This window comes from Bidens hawaiensis, unplaced genomic scaffold, assembly GCF_021521415.1.
Source record: "Bidens hawaiensis isolate Kalapana, Puna unplaced genomic scaffold, B.hawaiensis_p1.1 tig00003654_1, whole genome shotgun sequence".
Classification (NCBI taxonomy): Eukaryota; Viridiplantae; Streptophyta; class Magnoliopsida; order Asterales; family Asteraceae; genus Bidens; species Bidens hawaiensis.
Genome location: NW_027491210.1, coordinates 799,258 through 808,515, shown reverse-complemented (window position 1 = coordinate 808,515; position 9,258 = coordinate 799,258).

Sequence of the window (9,258 nt, the reverse complement as noted above, 5' to 3'; positions counted from 1 at the left end):
AATGTATGTATGAGTGTTTCATCTTAATGAGAATCATTCGGCTAATATTTCATACTACCATTTTTATCTTTTGTGTTTTGTTTACAATTTTTCATCCTATTATTGATTTTTAATCAAATCAGGCTCTCTCCCAATAAACCCCATCCGTCCAAACATCTTTCAAGAGTGAATATGAGTGATATTCGATCCTAACCCTAGATCCGAGCTCCACCGTTAATATCGACTATTCACGCTTCCGCACCGGGACACAGTTCTGTCACGACACCTACCTAATATGACTTATGTATGTGTTTATACACACATATGCAGCTACTTTTGTATCTAGTGTAGCTTCTTACGTATTCAATGTTGCTACTCTTGTTTATCTAGTGACTATGTTACTCTATATTTAACCGACAAAAAATACAACTTGAAACACACCCAAAACCTTCCTACACTATTCTCTGCCCCCCACCCACCCACCCACCACCCCAAAAAATAAAAAAAAAACATTAAGAAAACCACTGAACCATACAACCTAATAACTTACATGTAAATACTATCTCCACTTACTACCTCACACATCCATATTTAATATCGAATTAGAAACAAAGCCTCTAATCACTCCATTTTAACAGTAGATACAATTTTTTTTGCTTACGGTACACATCTTTACTTAACATCATTTAACTTAGGTACAAGCACCCTCGACTTACCAGCATGATTCAAGAAACTAACAATATGGTGACGAACTACTCCCTTTTGTCTCCGCATCATTTAATACCACTGATAAACATGTAATGACATTGGAGATATATAGTCACAACTTCATTATCATGTTATTATTACCCACTTCCATATTGTCACCACTTCAATTTCATGTTGATTTAAGTGGGATACCTATCAACTATAATTGTGTAGTTTGTTACATTTTTTATCATCAAGTTTATGCTATATATTTACACCATTGATGTTATTTGCAGATTATTTATTTTAGGCAATTCTTTATGTTTTGTAGGGATATATGTAAGTTGTGTTTGTGTTTCTGTCATGTTTTGTTAACTAGCGTAGTTGTATTGTTCATGAGATTAAATACCATCTTGTGTAGGCTATTTCATACAAATGTAGGTATAAATTTACAGTTGTGTAGGACTTTTTGTTTATTGTGTATGTTCTTTGTGACTTTCGAACATATTAAATAAGAAGCTATGTAATTGTTTATTGTATATTGTGTTGGATAAATAACATATATTATGCTTATATATATTTTTAGTTATACATAGCAAGTGTGTATATACAAAAATCACTTCTTTTTTTTTAAACATGTATTTGTTATGTTATTTTGAGTATGTAGTTTTATTATTCGTGAGAATAAATATTTATTTTTGGAGTTTGTTTTCTAAAAGATGTAAGTATTAATCTATTAAATTGTATATGTGTTATTGTTTATTGTGTATGATGCCTAGGACTTTTGATCATGTTAACTAAGATGCAGTGTATGGGTTATTGTATGTCGTGTAGGATTTGCGAAAGATTAAGGACAAAGTATATCAGAAGAAGCTACTGGTTTAACCAGCATATAAGAAGTCAAATGATATTCTAGATTTGCTTGGTACTTTGAACAAGAAACTATACATTAAATATAAAGGTTTCGATACTTGTCGTTGCACGATTGGACTGGCGAATATGTTACAGAGAGACGTAACAAAATAAAAAATGTTGTGTCACACATGCAATCGGTATACAAACGATCATTACTCTTGTAATTGTAACAAAAAATAAAAGAGAAGAAACTGTTCTCCATCAGCAGTACTATAGTTTTACCTTTTCAAACTTATGTTACTATCAATTTTTTGTATGCTTATGTCTTTTTTGTTTTGAGTACTGTTTGTTTCTAAATACTTAACATTTATGAAATAACATGTTTTGTAGTATTTTTCTATTTCACTTGAATTTATTGGTTACATACATTTAAATGTATACAAATCAAATAACAGACAAAGATCAAAATGTCAAAGTTTATGGTCAAACTTTGAAAGTTTAGGATGATACTGCAAGAACAATTTATTTGATTAACTAACAACTGAAAGTAATTTGGATATTATTAAATTTAGAATAAAATGCAGAAATATGAGTAGGATATCTTAGAAATAAATAATAATAAAAAATGATTATACCCTACATAGTCGAACATGAATTGGAGGGGCAATTGGGTGTTGCAAATTGTTGCAATGTAGGAATAATTTATTGCAATGTAGGGATAATTTGTTACAATATAGGGATACTTTGTCGCAGGAAAAGAACATACCCAACAATTAATGCATTATTTTGGTGTATTAATAAACATAACACTTAGAAGCAGACTTTGTAGTGATATTATGAATCGATCACATTAGAAAAATAACTTTCAAACAAAGTGTAGAGTGCAAACTTTATCCAAGTTCTATAAACTGGTCATAATCACTTGACCAGATAGTTTAGCTTAAACAAAAACATAATTTAAATATATTTGAAGTAAAAAAAAACATCAAATGTTCTTAGTTTCATTATGTTTTCATTACCATTCACCATGCGTGAAGACGTGTTTCTAACCAAAGCCTCGCCTATGTGATTTGGCATACTTTCAAATGCCAAATATCTTTAAATCTGGTTTTAAGGCAAACAAAACAAATTAATTCACTACACAACTTTCATAAAATAACTTACACATAAATACGACACAATAACAACTGATAAAATATCCTACACAAACGATACTGATGATGCATAGCTTTATTTATCTCTTTAAAAGTGTTTTTAAAAAACATACCATAAATTATATCGATATACCACTAAAACAAAAGTTTTCCACTTCAACTATAATCCAAACTAACCTACATCTTTAGATCACCACATACACAATCCGTAACGTTCCTAAAAATTATAAAAATGATCTAAACCAAAGACAAATTAAATTATTAATATGTTTACAATACACAACGGAAGAACATGATTTCCTACACCAATCAGAACTATTAGGAATCTAAAAATCAAGCATACAACACCTACACAAAGCATCATGAACCTACACAGTGCATCATAGTATCATACATAGCCAACAAATTATTATACCACCCAAATAACTACACAACAAACTGTAATCTACGTATACAACACCTACATAGGCAACTGTAATATACAACCAATTGTAATCTACAAAAATAATATGCATAACATAACTTATAATTTATATGTATATGAATAACATAATAAAAGAGTGATACTCAACTCTAATTGTTGTTGTTGAATCTGTACTATGTTAAAACTTGGATCTTGTGTGTATGTAAAGAGTATTCTAATATGACCCGACTCCCGAACATATTTCTGAAAAAAGACAGAGGTTTGCTTACAAACATATAGCAAGATAACATATGACAAAACTACTTATTGTTAATGATGTTTACTTTGCAGCTACTTGATGACGAATGCATTCTCTTAATAATCGCACCATATGAAATTGCAAGCTCCGAGTCTATGCATCTGAATGTTGAACATGTTAAGATTATCTCACACCAGATCACAATACAGACACATTATATAACAGAATGCTAACCCTTGAAGCAACATAGCTAGTAGGGATGTACCTACATACGTACGTCATACACTTCATGAAATGTATGTATGTAGGTACGTATGTCTACGCATGACTGTTCGTATGTAGGAACGTATGTCGGTATGCATGTGTGATGTTGATATGTAGGTACGTATGCACACATAATTCTTCGTATGTAGGTATGTATGTGTGTCTGTACGTATGTAGGGATGTACACACGTGGATAGGTTGGCACGTAGGAACGTATTCACGTGATGCACGCACGTAGGAACGTATTCAGGTGACGCACACACGTAGGTATGTCCTTATCGTTAATTATTATACAGTTTTACAAACATACACTTCTGCCTAATCCTCAATTATTATTCGCTACACAATATAAACCTATTTTTACACATAATAATCAATTATTATCAAATACACAAAATAACCAAATGGTCCAAATGAATAATCTTTGTAAAGGAACTAAATCTTGACATCCTACGGATACAATAGCATCAACCTGAAGCATCCACCCCTAATTATTTATATATTACTAACAACACAAACAATCTAGATGTATTAAATCTTTATAACTAAGCTTTTTATCTACTGCCGTTGTATGCAAACCTTATATTATTATTGGATGTAGGTCACAAATATGAGATACATATAAATTAAATTTTCGTATATTCATTATTTAATTTATATGATACTTTGATAAAAAAAACACCCTACATACCGTGAATTTCTTGTGTAGGGTTCGATCACTGTAGCATATGAAAAACCCCCAATTAAACTTTAAAGCACACTGATAAACAACAAATATGAACGGTTGCTTCTTATACACACCCAACATAATCAATCTACTTTATACTCATTGATGTTTTGTATCAATTTATATGCTGAGATGGATTTAGCGTGAGTAATGTCGAGGGATTTTGGGAGTGAAAGCAGGGATTCTGTACGTTACCTAATGTAAGCCTATACAATATTGACGATTTTTCCCCTTTAAGCATAAAACATCTGGGCAAATTTTCAAACTATTTACAAAAATTCCATCATGTATCTTAAACCATTGATTTATGTGATGAATGGTTGAGATTCACTTCTCGCACTTCTCGCATGAGCCATCCCCTATATATATATATAATATCTATATGTTATTATCGTAATTTATTTCTTTAAAAAAAATGTGTATGTATATGTATAGAATATATAGAAAATATAGATTAGATGTAAATTATAGTGATGCATATATATAATAAGAGTAAACGTCGCAATGATCGACAATTTTGATATATTTTGTGTCTATGTGTAATTTGTGCCTATGTGTTATTAATATTTTGCTTACTTTATTATTTTATTATGATATTAATAATCCTTCTTGTTTGCAACTCAGATACCGTATAAAGTTTCCTTTACCAAAACAATCATGAGAATGAGCACAATCATGAAAACGAGCACAATCATGAAAATTCTAATCAAGCAAGTCCTCTAATTATGAATGCCATTGAAAATATGATAGCTCAGAGAATCGCTGATGCAATCCCTCAAACTGCTGAAGCTTTTTGGCATCCCATAACTGTAATTAGGGATAATACTGGAAGTAACAATCGAAAATTCAACCCTGAGGCTAGTAATAGTGTGAATGGAGGGAATAGAAATCCATTATCAAAAAAGTGAAAAGTTAGCGGTTGTACTTACAAGGATGTCACACCCGGCCCTGAGCGGCGGAAACAGCCGGGCGCGCGCGAGTGGGGATTGATAATTAAGCACGGGCCATTGCAAACATTCAAAGTAAGATTTTCATTGCGCATGAAATGTTTAATACAAATACATTACATTGTTTAAAAATTACATAAAAACATCCAAGTATAAAACTGTTGAAGATTTCCACGCCATATCCCCTTGCGCGGCGGGAACAACCTCGCGCATCGAAGGGATAGAACTAAAATCTTCCAAAAAGCTAGTTTTAGATGTTCAGCGTGAGGTGCTCTAAGTGTGACTCCATGCGCTACCTAGTTATCTCCTGAAAGACACGTAAAAACATTTGAATCAGTATAAACTGAGTGAGTTCACAAGTTTTAGTAACTTGATAAATCGCATTGCATCATAGTCTTAATAAAAATCATATTGAAACACATTTCTGCTTTCATGTCTAAACATATACTTGATAATTCGTATGAAAACATAGATCTGACACATATTTCTGATAAAAGTCGTTCCGCGGGCTACGCGCGAACATTTCTGGAAATGTGCTCGTCCATGCAAAGTGGCGCTGCCACTACGAGCTAAATAACATAATGCCGTCCCGCGGTTTACGCGTGGACATTTCTGAAAAACCGTGCTCGTCTATGCAAAGAGGCGCTGCCCCTACGAGCTAATCAATAATACCGTCCCGCGGGTTACGCGCGGACGTTGTGCCGGAAAACAAGGCGCTCGTCCATGCAAAGAGGCGCGACCCCTACGAGCGGGCTCAAACCCATAGTACTGCCCCATGACCATACTAGGCACTCGTCCATGCAAAGAGGTGCGACCCCTACGAGTGGGTGGATCAAACCAACAGTCCCTACCCTTAGAGTTCCAATGGTAAAGTGATCACTTACTCGAGTTCTAGCGCACATACATCGAAAACCTTAGATAACCGTTCGCATTGCTCATCATGAAATATAATTTAAACACATAATCGCTTGCATAGCTTGTAAGTATACCATGATAAAACATTATTTAAGTACGTGTCCCTCACCCCGAAAACAGTTTAAAAAAAAACAGTGAAAACAGCGAGAATAGGGGCTGTGAGACTCACCTGTGGTTCTTGTTAAGGGATTAATCGAGATTCGGGTTTTCTTGGTGTTGGCTTCGGAATTGAAGGTCTAGAATACGATTAAATAACAAGAAGTATATATATTAAGATCAAGAATTAGGAGAATTTAAGGGTTGGAAAGCAGATCTCAAGGTTATATTCTCGGCTTACCTAGTAACAGGATCGGAAACGAAAGCAACGGATGCTTGGGAGATGATTAGTGCAAGTTGCAGTTCTTAAGAGAGAAGTTTGAAGTGTGTCTTGGGTGATATTTTAGGTTACATATTTATAGGCAAACTCAAGGGAACACAATCCCTTGCTTTAGGGGATTGTAATCTCTTCATATGACGATAAAGTATGGGAATTATTATTATTTATTTAAGAGTGGAGTAGTGGATAAAAGATTTTGATTTGATTTGGACTGGACATGCAGGTCTGTGGTTGGTGGGAGTAGGGTGGCTGACAGTTGACTTTTCATGTTACAGTGTGCTTTTTCAGGTACTTTTGTCAGTGTACAGTAAAAAGTGGAAAATCTCTGAAACACGCTACCGTTTCTTTTTGGGCGGGAGTAATCTCCTTACAACTGGAGAATAGACTAAGTGTTCTGCGCGTATCACTTTGTGCGCATAGCTTTCTGCGTGAAGGACATTTCTTTGCTGCGGGTAGGTGCGTAACCTTCTCGCAGTCAGGGACATTGAGTTTCATTTGTAGATTCTCCAGGTGGTCTTGGTATTTCAACATAGTGATCAGTCATGTTGAAGTCAATTCCATCTTGGAGCTTCAGACAAACTAGCTCTCAATGTTCCCGCCATGCGGGGAGGTTAGTTCCCCTTCCGCACGCGCATAAACGATTTGGGATACACCCGCCTTAGCATCATGCGAGACGGTCAACTCAATAGACAACATTATGGATACATAAAACCAATACACTCGCGAATGGCGCATATAACATATGCCCACGCTGGTTCTTAACATGGCGCGCTCGCGCAGGGCGCACACAACAGATGCACGCGCTGATTAACATTGCGCGCTCGCGCAGGGCGCACATAACAAATGCACGCGCTGATTAACATTGCGCGCTCGCGCAGGGCGCACATAACAAATGCACGCGCTGATTCTAATATGGCGCGCTCGCGCAAGGCGCATATAACATAATTACCTAATATTTAGGTTGATTTAAGGGATTGGGAATTTACCGGGTATCACAAAGGATATCTTGGCCTGTAAGCTAACTGAATTTTCTGGAAATGAAGGATCTATTTCAGCACTACGCTGGTTAGAGAAGACAGAAGTTGTTATAAGAATCAGTAAACGTGCTGAAGAAGATAAGATACTCTATGCTTCTAATCTCTTCATTAATGAAGCATTAGAATGGTGGAACACATTTCTCCAAGCAAAAGGCAGCAACATATTTACACTATGACCTGGGAAGAATTCAATGAAATAGTAGAAAGGAAATTCTGTCCTACTCACGAAAGAGAGAAGCTTGCTACTATGTTCTTAAACCACTAGATGGAAGGTGTTAAATATCATGAGTATACGACAAAATTCTTCGAATATGCAAGAATGGTACCGGATTTGGCTTCGCCAGAATCAATACTAATTTTTCGTTATATTTGGGGATTAGTAAGTGAGATCCGTGATCTGGTAAAGTCGGCTAGACCACATACTATTGAGTAGAAAGTTGAGTTAGCTAATACCATGACAGACAGACTAATCCGAACACAGGAAGAAAATAAAAAAAAGGATTTGGCCTAGAATATTACCCAATAATTTCGAAAGAAAGGCGTAGGTCAATCCTATTCTCAACCATTCTGTAAAATCCGTAAAAAAAGGCACTTAGGAATAAGGGTGTTCTTCGGGTTTGTTTTCGGGGTTCGGGTTTTTCGGGTTTCAAAGTTTTAAATCTTGACCCGAAACCAACCCGAATCTCTCACAGGTTTTTCGGGTTCGGGTTTTCTAGCTTGGGTTAATCGCGTTTCAAGTATCCTAGAAAACAAAATGGAAAACAAAGAAATTTAAAAAACTACAATGCTAAAATTAAAACAACATTTTATTCTTTTCTCGTATGCAAAATAATCAAATAATAAACCAACATAACTTGATAAAACAATCCAAAATAAGAATAAACGTACTCGAACCATAATCGTCTTTAATCGAGCGTGAATTAGGTGTTCGATTACGGTTCTTATTAGTAACAAATGGAAAACATAAATACCAATAAACGATCGATCTATAATTGTTGTAAGTTCCGAATCTGGATCACTACAATATGATATCAACAAGCACACGCCAAATAGGCGGAGTCTAGTTAACGTGGTGATTCAAGAACAATGATGATCACAATGAATGTTTGGAAATAATAAAAGATGAACACGATGTAATATGGTTTCAATGCGTACAATTCTATTATCAATAACTCGTCAGATACATAAACCAGTTAGCCAAACAATATAATGCTCTCTAGAAATTATGGTGGCTGTCAACAACTGCCAACCCTAAATGATAACTAAACATTAACTATATATAGGGTGACCATACAAAGCCCAAAGGCCAAGACCAAAAAGCCCAAACCAGCCTTGAACATGATCTGCTAAAATTTCGGTATTACACCATCACAACCATAATGCAATTCTTCAACTCGTCCTCGTTTATTTCACTTTAGTCTTGATCACGTCGTGGCCTTTTGATATGTCTGTCTAACCAATTAATGACCCAACAATCTCCCCCTTAGACTGATGCTTTCAAAACCTTCAGAATATTTACTTGAACATGATCAGCAACTTCAACATCTGCATCCAATACTCTACCGTCTCCCCCTTTTTGGAAGCATCATCGAATTTGAATCTCAGATACTTCATATGCTTCCGTTGCAAGAAATCAGTCTTGTAAGAACAATCAA